The sequence below is a fragment of the Loxodonta africana genome, chromosome 4 (assembly GCF_030014295.1).
Source record: "Loxodonta africana isolate mLoxAfr1 chromosome 4, mLoxAfr1.hap2, whole genome shotgun sequence".
NCBI lineage: Eukaryota > Metazoa > Chordata > Mammalia > Proboscidea > Elephantidae > Loxodonta > Loxodonta africana.
In genome coordinates this window covers 184,435,423-184,454,051 of record NC_087345.1, presented here as the reverse complement: position 1 = coordinate 184,454,051, position 18,629 = coordinate 184,435,423, and positions in this window count along the sequence as shown.

Here is an 18,629-nt window from a genome sequence, read left to right as displayed (position 1 = left end):
AAAATGAGCAGAGGAAATGAACAGATGCCTCACCAAAGAAGAAATTCAAGCGGCCAACAGACACCTGAAGGAATGTTCTCGATCACCAGCAAGTAGAGAAATGCCAATCATACCTACAGTGAGATACCATCTCACCCTGGCATTACTGGGATGAATCAAAAAAACAGAAAATAACCAATGCTGGAGAGGCTGCAGGGAGATTGAAACTCTTATGCACTGCTGGGGGAATGCAAAATGATACAACCATTTTGGAAAATGATACAGCGCTTCCTTAGAAAGCTAGAAATAGAAGTACCATATGATCCAGCAATCCCACTCCTAGGAATATAACCTAGAGAAATGAGTCATCACACAAATAGGCATAAGCACACCCATGTTCATTGCATACTTGTTCACAATAGCAAAAAGATGGAAACAACCTAAATGCCCATCGACAGATGAATGGATAAACCAACTATGGTACGTATACACAAGGAAGTATTACACAATGATAAAGAACAATGATGAACTGCGACGCAACTCATAACATGGATGAATCTGGAGGGCATTATACTGAGTGAAATAAGTCAGTCACAAAAGAACAAATATAGTATGAGACCATTACTGTAAAAACTCTTGAAAAGGTTTACACACAAAAAGAAACAATCCTTGATGGGAACAAGGGAGGGGAGGGGTGGGGATGGGAAAAAACATTTATAATAGATAAGTCATACCTTTGGTGAAGGGTAAGACAGTACACAATTCTGGGGGAGCCAGCACAATTTGTACAAGGCAAGGTCATGGAAGCTCCACAGAAACATCCAAACTCCCTGAGAGACGGAATTGCCGGGCTAAGGGCTCTGGGGATCATGGTCTCAGGGAACATCTATCTCAACTGACATAGTTTATAAAGAAAATGTTCTACGTTCTACTTTGGTGAGTACTGTCTGGTGTCTTAAAATCCTGCTTGTGGCCATCTAAGATATTCCACTGGTCTCACCCCTTTGGAGGCAAGGGAGAATAAAGAAAACTGAAGACATAAGGCAAAGGTTAGTCCAAAGGGACTAATGGACCACAACTTCCACAGCACAATGAGATGGTGTCTGGCTACCACCACTGACTGTTCTCACAGGGATCACAATAGAGAGTCCGGGACAGAGCTGGAGAAAAATGTAGAACAAAACTCTAACTCACACACACAAAAAAAGACCAGACTTACTGGCCTGACAGAGGCTGAAGAAATCCTGAGAGTATCGCCCCCAGACATCTCTTTAGCTCAGTAATGAAGTCATTCCCAATGTTCACCCTTCAGCCAAACATTAGACAGGGCCATGAAACAAAATGAGACTAGAGGGGTACACTAGCCCAGAGGCAAGGACTAAAAGGCAGGAGGGGACAGGAAAGCTGGTAATAGGGAACAAGCATCAAAAAGTGAGATCGTTGACATGTCCATGGAGTTGTTAACTAATGTCATAAAACAATATGTGTACTAACTGTTTAATGAGAAGTTAGTTTGTTCTGCAAACCTTCATCTAAAGTACGAAAAAAAAAGAAATGCTATTCTTTTTTAGGCTGCTTGCTAGCAAAGAATTTATCCATAGGTTGTTTATCCAAATAACCAAGTAGTGGAAATATTGTAAATTACTGAGTTAATTTAATGACACGGGATTATTCGTGCTTTCATTTCTTCTTGAGACAGTCTTTAAAATTTGCATTTTTATAAGAATTTACCTCTTTTGTCATAAATTTCATATCTATAAGCATAGAGTTTTTGGTAGGCTGAATAATGGTCTCCCAAAGATATCTGCATCCTAATCTCCTAAAGGACTAAATGCAATTTTATATGGCAAAAGGGCCTTCGCAAATGTGATTTTTAGAGATCTTGATATGCGGAGATTATCCATTTAGGCCTTAAATGTAACCACAACTGTCCTTATAAAACGGAAGCACAGGAAGATTTGACTAGAGAAGAGAGAAGGCCACATGACAGCAGGAGCAGAGAGAGATTTGAAGATGCTACACCGTGGGATTTGAATGCAAAAAATGCATCAAGAAATGCCGGAAACGCAAAGAAACAGGCTCTGCCCTGCTGCATCTTGACTTCAGCTCAGTGAAACTGAATTTAAGCTTCTGGCCTCCAGAACTGTAAGAGGATTAATTTGTGTAGTTTTAAGCCACAAATTTTGCTGTAATTTGTTTCAGTGGCTATAGAACATGAAAACAAATCTGTTTCTTAGTTCCTTTGCAATCTCATTTGCATGTCACATCATTTTAACCACTTGGGCCTTCTCCATTTTTTACATGGATAACTTCACCAGGAAATTTTCAATTTTATTATTCTTTTGAAAGAAATTTGTTTAAATATGTTGATCGTTTTAATGGTTGTTTCTCTCTCTCTTTTTTTTTTTCTTTTACCCATATCTTGATCATTTTATTCTTTTTACTTTGTGAGGATTTATGCCATTGCAATTTTCCTAAGTTTGTATGTTGGATAGTTAGTTCACTAATTTTCAGTACTTATTCTTTTCTAGTAAGCACTTAAGGTTTTAATTTCCTTAGAGTTTTTTTTTTTTTTTTTTTTAATTGTGCTTTAAATGAAAGTTTACAGTTCAAGTCAGTTTCTTAAAACACTCCTCCTCTCCACCCTGTGTTTCTCCGGTCCATTCAACCAGCTCCTGTCCCCTTCTGCCTTCTTATCTCGGCTCCAGACAGAAGCCGCGCATTTAGTCTCATGTATCTACTTGAGCTAAGAAGCACACTCCTCACCAGTATCATTTTATGTCTTATAATCCAGTCTAATCATTGTCTGAACAGTTGGCTTCAGGAATGGTTTTAGTTCTGAGTTAACAGAAAATCTGGGGGTACGTCTTCTGCGGTTCCTCCAGTCTCAGTCAGACCATTAAGTCTGGTCTTTTTACTAAAATTGGAGGTCTGCATCCCACTTTTCTCCTGCTCCATCAGGGATTCTCTGTTGTAGTCCCTGTCAGGGCAGTCATTGGTGGAAACCGGGCACCATCTAGTTCTTCTGGTCTCAGGCTAATGGAGTCTCTGGTTTATGTGGCCTTTTCTTTCTCATGGGCACATATTTTCCTTTGGTGGTGTTCTTCATTCTTCTATGTTCCAGATGGGTTGCAACCAGTTGATGCATCTTAGATGGCCACTTGCTACCTTTTAAAACCCCACACAGCACACACCAAAGTGGGATGCAGAACATTTTCTTAACACACTTTGTTATGCCAATTGACCTAGATGTCTCCTGAAACCAAGGTCCCCAGACCCCAACCCTGCTACTCTGTCTCTCCAAGTGTTTGGTTGTATTCAGGAACCTTCTTAGATTTTGGGTTAGTCCAGTTGTGCTGACTTCCTCTGTACTGTGTGTTGTCATTCCCTTCACCTAAAATAATTCTTGTCTGCTGTCTAATTAGTGAACGATCTCTTCCTCCCTCCCTCCCCACCATCAAAGAATGTTTTCGTCTGTGTTTAAACCTTTTCTTGAGTTCTTATAATAGTGGTCTCATACAATATTTGTCCTTCTCACTAATTTCACTCAGCATAATGCCTTCCAGATTCCTCCATGTTATGTTTCACAGAATCATTGTTGTTCTTTATCATTGTGTAGTATTCCATTGTGTGAATATACCATATTCATTTATCCATTCATCCATCAGTGGGCACCTTGGTAATCTCCATCTTTTTGCTATTGTAAACAGGGCTGCAATGAACATGGGTGTGCGTATATTTATTTGTGTGAAAGCTCTTATTTCTCTGGGGTATATTCCAAGGAGTGAGATTGCTGGATTATATGGTAGTTCTGTTTCTTGCTTTCTAAGGAAGCACCAAATTGATTTCCAAAGTTGTATTAGCATTTTACCTTCCCATGAGCAGTGTATAAGTGCTCCAGTCTCTCCGCAACCTCTCCAGCATTGATTAGTTTGTGTTTTTGGAATTAATGCCAGCCTTGTTGGGGTAAGATGGTAGCTCATTGTAGTTTTGATTTGCATTTCTCTAATGGCTAATGATCATGAACATTTCCTCATGTATCTACTTAAAAAAAAAAAAAAAGCCACAGGAATGTCATCTTTGGTGAAGTGTCTGTTCATATCCTTTGCTCATTTTTTAATTGGGTTGTCTTTTTGTTGTTGAGGTTTTGCTGTAACTTGTAGATATTAGAGATTAGACACCGATCAGATTTGGCATAGCCAAAAATTTTTTCCAGTCTGTGGGTTGCTTTTCACTCTTTTGGTGACGTCTTTGGATGAGCATAAGTGTTTGATTTTTAGGAGCTCCCAGGTATCTAGTTTCCCTTCTGGTGCTTATGCATTGTTAGTAATGTTTTGTATACTGTTTATGCCATGTATTAGGGCTTCTAGTGTTGTCCCAATTTTTTCTTCCATGATCTTTATCAGTTTAGATTTTATATTTAAGTCTTTGGCCCATTTTGAATTAGTTTTTGTGCATGGCTTGAGGTACAGGTCTTGTCTCTTTTTTTGAAGATGGATATCCAGTTGTGCTAGCATTATATGCTTAAAAGTGTCTTTTTCCCATTTAACTGACTTTGGGCCTTTGTCAAATGTCAGCTGCTCATAGGTGGATGAATTTATGTCTGGATTCTCAATTCTGTTTCATTGGCCTATGTATCTGTTATTGTACCAGAACCAGGCTGTTTTGACTACTGTGGCGGTATAATAGTTCCTAATATCAGGTAGTGTGAAGCCTCCCATTTTGTTCTTCTTTTTCAGTAATGCTTTACTTATCCAGGGCCTCTTACATTTCCATATGAAGTTGGTGATTTGTTTCTCCATCTCATTAAAAAAATGTCGTTGGAATTTGGATCAGGATTGCATTGTATCTGTAGATCACTTTGGGTAGAATAGACATTTTTACAATGTGAGTCTTCCTATCCATTATCAAGGTATGTTTTTCCACTTATGAAGGCCTCTTTTGGGTTCTTGCAGTAGTGTCTCACAGTTTTCTTTGTATAGTTTTTTTATGACTCTGGTTAGATTTATTCCTAAGTATTTTATCTTTTGGGGGGCTATTGTAAATGGTATTGATTTGGCAATTTCCTCTTCAACGCTCTCTTTATTGGCATAGAGAATTCCAACTGACTTTTGTATGTTTATCTTGTATCCTGATAACTCTACTGAACTCTTCTATTAGTTCCAGTAGTTTTCTTTGGGATTCTTTAGGAGTTTCTGTATATAATATCACAGATCAGCTGCAAAAAGAGATACTTTTACTTCTTCCTTACCAATTTGGATGTCTTTTATTTCTTTTTGTAGCCTAATTGCTCAGGCTAGGACATCCAACACAATGTTGAGGTAGAGTGGTGATAAAGGGGCATCCTTGTCTGGTTCCCGTTCTCAAGGGGGATGCTTTCAGACTTTCTCCATTTAGGATGCTGTTGGCTGTGCTTTGTATAAATATCCTTTATCATGTTGAGGAATTTTCTTGCAATTCCTATTTTGCTGAGATTTTTTATCATGAATCTGTGTTGGCCTTTGTCAAACTCCTTTTCTGCATCAATTTATAGAATAATGAGGTTCTTGTCTTTTGTTTTATTTACTTGGTGGATGAGATTGGTTGTCCTTCTAATGTTAAACTATTCCTGCATACTTGGTATGAATCTCACTTGGTCATGGTGATTTATATTTTTGATATGTTGTTGAATTCTATTAGCTAGAATTTTGTTGAGAATTTTTGCATCTAAGTCCATGAGGGATCTATGTCTGTAATTTTCTTTTTTAGTGGTATCTTTACCTGGTTTTGGTATCAGGGTTATGCTGGCTTCATGGAATGAGATTGGGAGTATTCCATCCTTTTCTATGCTCTGAAATACCTTTAATAGTAGTGGTGTTAACTCTTCTCCGAAAGTTTGGTAGAATTCATCAGTGAAATCATCAGGTCCAGGGTTTCTTGTTGTTGTTTGTAGAAGTTTTTAATTACTTTTTCAATTTCTTCTTTTGTTATAGGTTTGTTTAGATGTTCCACCTCTGTTTGAGTTAGTTTAGTTAGATAGTGTATTTCTAGAAACCTGTCCATTTCCTCTGTTTCCAAATTTGTTAGAGTACAGTTTTTCATAGTATTGTGTTATGATTCTTTTAATTTCATTTGGCCCTGTTGTGATATCACCATTTCATTTCTTATTTGGGTTATTTGCTTCCTCTCCTCTTTTTCTTTTGTTAATTTGGTGAATAGTTTATCAATTTTATTGATCTTTTTAAAGAACCAGCTTTTGGCCTTGTTAACTCTATCAATTGTTTTTTCTATTCTCTATTTCATTTAATTCTTCTCTAATTTTTATTATTTGCTTTTTTCTGGTGCTTGAGGATTTCTTTTGCTATTCTTTTTCTAGTTGTTCAAGTTCTTTGGTTAATTCTTTCATTTTGGCTCTTTTTTCTTTTTGGATGTGTGCATTTATTGCTATAAATTCATCTGTGGGCACTGTTTTTGTTGTGTCCCAAAGGTTCTGGTAGAATGTGTTTTCATTCTCACTTGATTCTTTGAATTTCTTTATTTTGTCCTTAATTTCTTCTATAACTTAATAGTTTTTGAGCAAGGTAGTTCATTTCCATGTGTTTGTTTTTATTTATTTTTTTTCCTTGCTTTTTCTGCTACTGCTTTTATGGCATTATGGTCAGAAAAGATGCTTTGTAATATTTGGATGTTTTGGATTCTGTTAAGGCTTGCGTTACAGCCTAATGTGTGGTTTATTCTGGAGAATGTTCCATGTGCTTTGGAAAAGAAAGTATATTTGCCTGCAGTTGGATGGAGCGTTCTGTATATGTCTATGCGGTCAAGTTGGTTGATTGTGGCATTTAGCTCTTCCATGTCTTTCTGGATGTTCTATCCTTCACCTACTATTATTGTGGTGCTATTTCTCTTTTCAATGCTGTTAGAGTTTGTTTTATGTATTTTGGAGAACTGCTGTTGGGTTTGTAAATATTTATCATGGTTATGTCCTTCTGGTGTATTGTCCCTTTAATCCTTATATAGTGTCCTTCCTCATCCTTTTTGGTAGATTTTACTTTACAGTCTATTTTGTCAGAAATTAATATTGCCACTCCTGCTCTTTTTTGATCATTGTTTGCTTGATATATATTTTTTTCCATCCTTTGAGTTTTAGTTGTCTGTGTCTTTAAGTCTAAGGTGTGTCTCTTGTAGGCAGCATATAGACGGATTGTATTTTTTTTATCCATTCTGCCAGTCTCCATATCTTCATTCATGCATTTATTTTATTTACAGTCAGCATAATTATTGACAGGTACGAGTTTAGTGATATCATTTTGATGTCTTTTTTATGTGTGTGTTTTTGACAGTTTCTATGTTCCACTTAATTTTCTGTGCTGGGTCATTTTTCTTTATATATTGCCTTTTCATCTTTTTCATTGTTGTTGATTTTATATTTGCTGAGTCTTTATGTTTTTCTTGTTTTTAATTCTAATGTGTAAGGTTGTTTGTTTCCTTTGTGGTTACCTTAATATTTATTCCTGCTTTTAAAGTTTAAACCAATCTTTTATTTCTTTATATTGCCTTGACTTCCTCTCCATATGAAAGATCTATGACTACATTTTTTAGTCCCCCTTTTTTGTTATATTGTTGTCATCTTTATATAACAATGCCCCTGTTTCCCTGTTTTGATCATTTTAGCTTTGATTTATTTTTGTGATTTCCTTATCTAGGTTGTTATCTGGTTGCTCTGGCCCGTGTTATAGTTTTGGGTTTTCATCTGATGTTATTGACTTTCTAACTGAAGTGGTCTTTTTAGTATTTCTTGTAATTTTGGTTTGGTTTTGCAAATTACCTCAATTTCTGTTTGTCTGGAAATTTCCTAGTTTTGCAATCATATTTGAGAGACAGTTTTGCTGTATATACAATTCTTGGCTGGCTATTTTTTTTTTTTTTTTTTCCTTTAAGCCTTTATATATGTTATCCCATTGCCTTCTTGTCTGCATGATTTCTGCTGAGTAGTCTGAGCTTTGTCTTATTGATTCTCCTTTGTAGGTCTTATGACTTTCTATTGAATTGTCTAATTCTGAAATTTTATTATTAATCTTCTGAATTTCTCTTTACTGTCTCTCTATGGATTCTTGCAGCCTATTAATTTTGTCATTATGCTCTTCTCTAATCTCCTTAATTTCCTCTAATGCTTTGTCTGTGTGTTCCTTGGGTTGTTCTGCATTTTACCTGATCTCCTTCCTGATCTCTTGAAGAGTTCTGTAGTCTTTTGTATTCTATCTCTGGTAATTGCAGGAAGTTATCTTCATCCAGAAGATTTCTTGGTTCTTTGTTTTGGGAGCTTGCTGAAGCTATTGTGGTCTGCCTATCAATGTATTTGATATCGACAGTTGTCTGAGTCATCAATAAGTTATTTTATTTATTTATCTTATGTTTACTTACTGTGTCCTAGTGTCTTGTTTTGTTTTGTTTTGATATGCCCAAATAGGCTGCTTGAGTGTGCTCGTTTAATTATTGTTGCTTTTGAAGCTCTAACATCCTGTCACCAGGTGGTTACAGCTGTCACTAGGTATGTGAGCCCAGGAGTCTGTTACCTTTTCTTGTATGTATTCAGCTCAGGTGTCCAGATAGTCAGTCAGCAAGTGTGTGGTGCAAGCTCTCACCTTCAATCTTAGAAGAGCAGAGGTGATTGGTGTAGGCACAGGTATTTAGGAGCAGTAGGGGGTCATGTACTGAGCAAGGCAGGGGGCTGACAACCACCCCTGAGTGTCTGTGAGGAAAGCATCATCCTGTTTCTTAGAGTGTGCAGGTGGGTGATTTTGCCTTCAGACTATGGACTCCCAATGCTGCTCTGTATAAGGCCTGGCAGGCACCCCTTATCCTTGGACCCCTGTCATGGGTGGCTAGGTGTCTTGGGTCTAGCCACCAATCCTCAGGCCCCTGATATGGGTAGGTGAGGAACCTGCTTATAGCAAGAGTGGTGTCAAATATCACAAACTTGCCTCTCCAACATATAGCTGAATCTGTTGAAGTTAGACTGGAGGTATATAACTTGTTGTACTTTGTTAATGAGGGCCTAAGCTGCTGTAATGGTTCCACACAGGCCTATGCAAGGATGAAAAGACATTCAAAGTATGTGGACCCCTTATGCCTGTGCCTAGACAAAGGAGCTATTTCTGCCCTGAGTTCCAGGCTTAGTGGAACCAACAGACTATTTTTTCCCTGTTTGTTAGTATATTCCCTCTCCAAGGCTGGGAGAATAGCTCAGGGAGAGTGCAAGGTCCTTCTTCCAGCCCAGGGGATGCAGCCATCTGGGACCCAGTGCAGATCAGGAAGGGAGCAGGTACGTGGATGAGAGGTTTTTGCCAAAACAGTATTTTTGGATCACAGTAGGTTAAACACAGATACTTATCATCTGCTGATTGATTATTCTGGAGGGTTGAGCAGACTGTCCATCGTTCGGCCTCCCCCAATGTGGAAAATGCGTCCCAAATGCCTCTGCTTGCCTCACTGAGATTGCAGCAGCAGCTGAGTCAGCCTGCAGAGTGCCAGTTCCTGCTAGGTCAGGTCTGGCAATTCCTCTCTGCTTCTGAACCGTTTCTCCCTCCCTCTGCTGCTCAAAACATTTCTTCAACTTTGCCTTTGATGTACAGGGCTCCTAGCTTGTCATATATAATCAATTCCCTTGTTTTGGGGGGGGTTTTGTTGTAAGAGGGACCACAGGAAACGCCTGACTACTCTGCCATCTTGGTCCCGTCTCCCCCTTCAAGTTTTTATCTGCATTCCACAAGTTTTCTTCCATAGCATTGTCATTATCATTCAGGTATAACATATGTCAGTTGATTTTTTTTGACACTTGAGTTATTGCATCACAATTATTAGTAATTTCCAGTTGTCTATTTGCTTATTTATATTTGTATTATTTCCTAATGAGATTGTTTATATGTTCTGTATGTTACAGATTTTTCAAATTTATTTTGGGTGTGTCTTCTGAAATGAATATATGGCTGGATATTTTTACTCCAGCCTGATTATCTTTGTTTTTTAATTGATGGTTCAAACCTTTCACATTTATGTGGTTACTGTTTATTTATATTTATTTCTACTATCTCATTCCTGCTCTTCATTTTTCCATTTTACTTTACTCCATCTAGCCACCGTTTTGATTTGTTGAGGAATTTGTTTTTCCTCTACTATTTTAGAAGTTATAAATTCTATTTTTTATGTGATTAATGGTTATCACAGAAATTCTAACATGTGTATTTTACTTATTGAGATCACTATTTAGTCACTAAATTACCACCCTCCCAAATATTTCAAAGACTGAATTTCTTTAACTGTGATCACCTTTTGAAGTTACATACTATTTATTCACACATTTTAGTTTTATTTTAATGTCACAAATTTCTCTTTTTTATTGTTTTACACTGTCAATGTATTTTTAAATATTTACACACACTCTAAACTGTTTCTGTACTCTCCACTTCACTTGTGTTTCACATTTTCTTTCTGGGATTATTTTTCTCTTCCCTTGAAGCATGTTCTCTAGAAGTTTCTATAATGAGGGTATATACACTGGTAAACTTGCAGATTTGTTTGAAAGAAAATGCGATTATTTTGTCCTCTTTCTTGCATTTACTGAGTATTTTGGGTTAACAGTTATGTTTTTTTCAGCATTTTGAAGAGATTATTCCATTGCATTCTGGCATGAGTTGTCATTGGTGAGAAGTCTTCAATCATGGGCAGTTTGTTTCTTTGCCTGCAACATAAAATGTCTTTGGTGCTCTATAGTTTACAAGGTCTATAGATAAGGAATTCATTGAGCTTACTGAATTTTCACTTCAAGGAAAAACTTCAGTAGGTAATTCTTTGAACCTTGCCTCCCCTCCATGTTTTTGATTCTCTTTTTCTGAAGTCCAGTTTGATACATGTTAGGCATTCGCCACCTAACCTCCATGTCTCTGCATCTTTCCATTATAAAGTCTCTCTCCATTCATCTGGTCTACATTCTGTTAATTGTTTTTAGGTATACTTACCAGTTGAATAAGCTTGTTTGTTTAGATTTACACAGACACTTGGCTTAATATCAATTACCATAGTTTTTAATTCCTGTGATTTTTTTATTTATTACTCACTCCCTTCTTCCTTCTCTTCGTATTTTTGTCCTTCCCTCTCTCTTTGTCATCTATCTATTCATATACATATCTATACACTCAATATGTTAAGTAGTTACTTTGAATGTTTCAGTGAATTTTAAATCATGACGAAGTCAGTACATTTCATAATATCAAATGATATTTCTTGTTAAATTATCTTAAATATGATTTCTGCAGATGGTAGTTTTTTAATAGTAATTGTATGTGTTAAAACCCTTATGATAACACTCCAAGATATTTACAATCACTATTCAATAAGACTCATAGAGTTGGAATCGACCCAACGGCACTGGGGTTCTGGGTTATTCAATAAGATTATTCTTTTATAATAAATTTAGATCAAAATGTTCTGGAAATAGTGTTCTTACTTACAAGTATATTTTGTATAATTAGCACAATAGAAATTATAGAAACAATTGCACTTGTTTTTATACACCCAGAAAAAACTTGTTTTTTCCTAAAGAAATTACTGTTGTTATAGAATATACCGATATAAACCCTTCACATAATTTTTTAAAAAATACTAAAGCATTAAAAACAATGTAAAAAAGAATAAAGAAAATAATATCAGATACGCTTATGTATCTTCCATCAAAATTAAACAAATGTCAAAAGTTTGCTTCATTCTTTCACACAAGTGCACACACTGACTTTCTGTCCCTTTGTGTTTCTCTGTCTTTACATCTTTATTTAGAAATAAAACTGAAAAAAAAAGTTACAGCTTCACCTGATCCTGTCACTCCGCATCGCACCTCAGAATGAACAACTATTCTGAATTATACCTGTATCTTTTCTATATATATTTCTGTACTTTTGGTACGTAAATAAGCACCCATAAACAATATATGCCTGTTTCTATTATTGTGTAACTTCTCCTGTTTCTATTACTTTGTAACTCTTTTTCTCTACTGTATTTTATAATTGTGAGATTTTGCTGTGTAAATATAGGTTCGGTTCATTCATTTGAACTGGTGCGTGTTATAGCACTGTGTGAGTAGACAACGTATTCTTATGTATTCAGCTTCTAAATGATAAGTTGTTCCCCATTCTCCACTACTTCAGACACTGCTACAAAGATTATCTTAGTAATTTTACACCTTCTAAGATGCCTAAGATAAAAATAATAATAATAACAAATTTTGGCTAGGATGAAGGGAAATTGGAACTCCTTGCTGCCAGGAATGCAAAATGGTACAGCTGTTGTGGAAAGCTGTGGAGGTTCCTTATAAAACTAAAATTAGAGCCAGCATATGAGCCAGCAATTCTATTACTAGGAATATACTCAGGGGACTCGAAAGCAGTGATGTGAACACATATACGTGCACAAATGTTCATTGCAGCACTAGCCACAATTTCCAAAAATAGAAACAACCTAAATGCCCATCAACAGATGAATGAATAAACAAAATGTGGTGCATACACACACAATGGAATACTACTCAGCTAGTAGGAGAAATGAAGCCTTGCTACCTGCTAAAGTATAGATGGAACCTGAAGACATTATGCTGAGTGAAATAAGTCAATCGTAAAAGGACAAATATTGTATGATCTCAATTATATAAAAAGACAAGAAGAGGCAAACGTATAGAGACCAAAGTTTACTAGTGGTTACCAGGGGCGGGAGGGGGAGGGCAATGGGGTGTTATTTCTTAAGGAGCATTGAGTTTTGGTTTACAGCGATGGCAAAATCACATTGATTAAAGGTAGAATTGCAGAGCTGATTAATGTCATTGCTCTCAATAAGTTGTACACCTGTAAAATGTTGAATTGGCACAAGTTGTGTGGTAGATGTATTTACAACAACACTGGGGAAAAAAAAGCGTAGTTGCTCAGTCTACGCTTATGTATAATCGAACACCTCATAGAATTTGATTTCTTGGTTTGGAGGTTGAAGCTCATGGTTTTATGAGACACCACAGTTAACTGACCTAATATCGTGTGTAGTACTTCCATTCTATCTCCTAGCTCATTGTGTAGTGCCTGGGATCTTAAAAGTTTGAAAGCAACCATCCAAGGTACAACCATCGTCTCTATTCAACTGGAGCAAGAGAGGAAGGAGAGTCAAGAATAGGAGGAAGAAATGGAAAGTGGTGCTAATTTCCTCCATGAAAACTGTCCCCTTTGCCATGAGACCAGGGCTCAATGGTGCCCAGCTACCATTACTGAATGTTTTGATCAAAGATGGTATAGAAGTATCTTCACCAAAAGGGAGAATATGTGGAACGGAAGTTCAATTTTTCATGGCATCCAAACTTTCTGGAACTATGGAGGCTGGATGAATGCCTCAAAACTATTGCCCTGAGATAGCCTTTAATCCTTAAACCTGAAATATCCCCTGAGGGCTTCTTAAAACCAAACAGTAGTTTAGCTTAACTATTAAAGTATGTCTTCCATAAGCATTGCAGATCTATATGGGATCAAATTTACAACAGCAACATGAAAAATTAGGTAAGAAACTTAGGGGACAGTGAGTTTATGCTAATGGAGGATGACTAATTTGGAAAAGGAGGGTGAGAATAGTTGCACAACTTAAAGAATGTAATCAATGTCAATGAATTGTACATGTAGAAATTGTTGAATGGGTGTATGTTCTTCTGTGTATATTCTCAACAACGACAAAAATAAATTATAAAACAAAACAAAAAATATTTTGTGCATGTAAACTGGTGAACGTTATGAGATTATTCTCTAGGATCCCCAATTAATCTAAAGAATGGCTGGCTTAGAATATGTGCATTTCAGCTTTACCAGGTATTGCAAAATTACTATCCAAGGTTACACTGTTCCTCAAATAATGTACAAGATGCTTTTTCTCCATTTGTGCCAAAATGTTATTAGATTTATTTATCTGTCCCCGGACTTGGGTATTACATTGTATTTCATTATGAGTTTATTTGTATTTCTCTATTTATGAAGTCAGTCACATTTTATGGGCTTAACAGCAATTCCTTCTTTTATTTTTTAACTCATCTTTTCATCTACTTCTCTATTTTTGTATAGTTTTATGTCTTTCCAGTGTAATTGTAAGAATTTTTTATATTCTGTATAATAAACTTCTTGGTCATGTAGACTGTAGACGTCTTCCCCTAGCTTGTGGTTTATTTTAGTCACTGGGTTTATGATGCTGCTGATTCATAGAGAAATTTCAAATTTTAATATAATCAAACTCATCAACCTTTTTTTCTTCTTATATTTACTTTTTAAGATTTACCTAAAGAAAATTTCCCTTTCTCCAAATGTCACAAAGATGTTTTCTTATTTTACCTCAAAAAGTTTATCACTTTCATTTTTACATTGATACCTTTAATCTATAGGATTTGATTTTTATGTAAGCTGTGAGGTCCCTAATTTAACGTATATTTATAATGTACAATCAGTTTTCTCAGAGCTATCTTTGAATAGCCCCTTTTTGAACTTCTTACATATTCTGCAGTCTTTATCACATGTGGTATCCCTGTGTATAAAATGATTACTTTCGTGGTTCTCGTTCCTACGCCATTGATCTATTTTTCTATCCTTCCACTAGCGTGTTTCTTTCCCATAGGTTTATACTAAGTATTGATACATTGTAAAATGAGGCTTCCGTAGTTCTGACTTAAAATATTCTTGCCATAGTGTTGGTCCTGACTCATAGCGACCCTATAGGACAGAGTAGAACTGCCCCGACTTTTTGATTAGCAGCGGAACTCTTAACCACTGTACCGCTAGGCTCCATTAAAATATTCTTAGCTGTATTTTTGTTTGTTTGCTTGTTACAGAAGCAATGTGGTTAAGAGCACACTGACTCTGTGATCTTAGCCAAATAGCTTAACCAATCTGTTCCTCTGAAAATGGGTAATATAATACAGGGTTCTTACAAGGATCAGAGTTATTAAATTTAAAGGACTTAGCAAAGTGCCTGCCACTTGGTAAAGTGCTATACAAATATTAGATATGTTTTTTTAGGTTTATACTAGAATCTGATTACTAAATGTGCATTATAAAACCTGTTAGGATTCTGATTATAACATTGAAATTAAAGGTGACTTGCAGGAGAATAGATATCTTTATAGAATTGTTCTTCCCAGCCATGCACATAGTTTACTCTTCACTCATGTAAGTCTTGTGTTACACCTGTCCATTAATTTTTTTTTAATTCTGCACAAAAGTCTGAATATTTCTTTAATGCATTCTTTTTTTATATATAGCTTACAAATCCAGTGCCATTAAATTGTATCTTTTGAAAACTACATTTTCCAATGTGCTAGTCTTTGTGAATGTTATGGACTTATTTATTTCCATGTAACTAAAATTCTCTTATTCTTTTAATATTTGCCTGTGAATTATTTTAAATTTTTTAAACAGAAAATCATATTTTTTTAAATGTGACTTCTATTATTCTTTTTCAATTCTTTGATTCTTAATACTTATACATGTTATAGCATTGGCCAAAAGCTCTGTGTATTAATAACTTGTATAGTTCCTGATATTTAATTGAAATGCTTCTAAGATTTTACCATTAAGTATTATGGTTACTTCATACTTTTGGAATATACCATTTGTTAGTGAAAAAAAGAAAAGAAAATTTCCTTTTATTCCCCATCCATAAAGTCTTTGCATCCCCCCTCACGTGCGTGTTGAAATTTATCAATTTTTTTTCCTTAAATAATATACTTACATCTTTATCTTCCAGATCCATTAATGTGCTTGTTGATGTGAGAGATTTCTTTGTCTTATTTTCATTTTTTGGTGGGGAATGGGAAGAGAGGATGTCTGCAGGGGTAATTTTGGGGCAGAGGTTAAGACCATTTGGAGGTTAATTAGGTTTAAATATTTAACCATCAATTTAAAAGGGAAAAATAAAATTTGTAACCATAATCTAGTGGGATTTTTATAGCTTAATTAAATATATTTAAGTATTTCAAGCTATTTTTGTAAACTGAATGTATTAAAATTCATTTATAATCATCTTAATTATCTGGTAGACTTTCATTTCCAAACACACGAGTAATTACTACAGATCTAATAAACTAACGGGGAGGGTGATTTTAAATTATCTTTTTTTAATACCATTTACAACTCCAATAGGATTTCAAAACTTAGAAATTAAAATTATTTTAAATGTATAATTCTAAATTGAAATGAAAATATCAGTCTGTTGTATATGTTAATGTGCCAATAGGCTTTATATGAATTTAAATACTTAGTACACACATTTTTTTATATCAAAAATATTGGTTTCACTAGTGTGATTCACATTGCCCCAATGTTTAATTCCAAAATTACCCAGGCTAAAAGAAAATATTTAATTACTAAGTAAAAAGTTGTGTTGTCTTAAAGAATTTTGGAGCTATTTTTCCCAGGGACTCTTGAGTCTTACCAGAAATTGTGGTTGATCATTATTCGAGCTGGGGCTATGGATTTCCAGGGTTGTTCTTACCACCAACACTGTAATATTAAGCCATTTTCGTAGTCACACTGTCATGTATCTAAGCCTGGGCAGGTGTCATCTTTTAGCTCCATATCAATATTTGAGTTATAATTGTTTTTTAAAAAAATTAAGTCATCTTTTGTTGGATTACTGCTTCTGTCTAAAGTTTCATCTGATTTCTGGGTACGGAAACCACAATTATTATAAATAAGTAAGCTCTATTTGATTAAATGTGGGATGTATCTCATGGCTCAGACTTGCTTTCACAGTTACTACTAGTGCTAATCTATGACAGTGGAGAATTACATTGATAGAAAAAAAAATTTTATTAGCGTTGAAATTTTTATTGTGCTTTAAGTGAAAGTTTACGAATCAAGTCAGTCTCTCATACAAAAATTTATAAACACCTTACTATATACTCCTAATTGCTCTCCGCCTATTGAGACAGCACACTCCTTTCCTCCACTCTCTCTTTTCGTGTCCATTCGGACAGCTTCTGACCCCCTCTGCCCTCTCATCGCCCCTCCAGTCAGGAGCTGTCAACAAAGTCTCATGTGTCTACTTGATCCAAGGAGCTCATTCCTCACCAGTATCATTTTCTATCCCGTTGTCCAATCCAATCCCTGTCTGAAGAGTTGGCTTTGGGAATGGTACCTGTCTTGGGCTAACAGAAGGACGGGGGACCATGACCTCCGGGGTCCTTCTAGTCTCAGTCAGGCCATTAAGTGCAGTCTTTTTACCTGAAATTGAGTTCTGCATCCCACTGCTCTCCTGCTCCCTCAGGGGTTCTCTGTTGTTTTCTGTGTCAGGGCAGTCATCGGTTGTAGATGTGCACCATCTAGTTCTACTGGACTCTGGCTGATGTAGCCTCTGGTAAAAAGACACTTTCTCTCTCTTGGATTCATAATTACCTTGTGTCTTTGGTGTTCTTCATTCTCATTTCCTCCAGGTGGGTTGAGACCAATTGATGCATCTTAGGTGGCCGCTTGCTGGCGTTTAAGACCCCAGACGCCACTCTCCAAAGTAGGATGCAGAATATTGTCTTAATACTTTATTATGACAATTAACTTAGATGTCCCCTGAAATCATGGTCCCCAAACCCCCACCCCTGCTACGCTGGGCTTTGAAGCATTCCGCTTATTCAGGAAACTTCTTTGCTTTTTGTATAGTCCAGTTGTGCTGACCTCGCCTGTATTGAGTGTTGTCTTTCCTGTCACCTGAAAGAGTTCTTATCTACTATCTAATTAATTACTCCCCCATCTCGTAACCACAAAAGAATGTTTTCTTCTGTTTAAACTATTTCTTAAGTTCTTAAATAGTGGTCTTTTACAATATTTGTCCTTTTGAAGCTGACTAATTTCACTCAGCATAATACCTTCCATGTCCCTCCATGTTCTGAAATGTTTCACAGATTCCTCACTGTTCCTTATCGATGTGTAGTATTCCATTGTGTGAATATACCATAATTTATTTATCCATTCATCCATTGATGGACACTTTGGTTGCGTCCGTCTTTTTGTTATTGTAAACAGTGCTGCAATAAACATGAGTGTGCATATATCTGTTCGTGTAAGGGCTCTTAATTCTCTAGGATGTATTCCAAGGAGTGAGATTGCTAGACCGTATGGTAGTTCTATTTCTAGCTTTTTAAGGAAGTGCCAAATCGATTTCCAAAGTGGTTGTACCATTTGACATTCCCACCAGCAGTGTATAAGTGTTCAAGTCTCTCCACACCCTTTCCAACATTTATTATTTTGTGTTTTCTGGATTAATGCCAGCCTTGTTGGAGTGAGATGGGAAGTTCATTGTAGTTTTGATTTGCATTTCTCTAATCGCTAATGAATGATCGTGAGCATTTCCTCATGTATCTGTGAGACACCTGAAAGTCCTCTTTATTGAAGTGTCTGTCATATCCTTTGCCCATTTTTTAATTGGGTCATTTGTTTTTTGTGGTTGAGTTTTTGCAGTATCATGTAAATTTTAGAGTTCAGGCGCTGATCAGAAATGTATAGCTAAAAACTTTTTCCAAGTCTGTAGATAATCTTTTTACTCTTTTGATGAAGTATTTGAATAAGCATAAGTGTTTGGTTTTTAGGAGCTCCCAGTTATCTCGCTTCTCTTCTGCA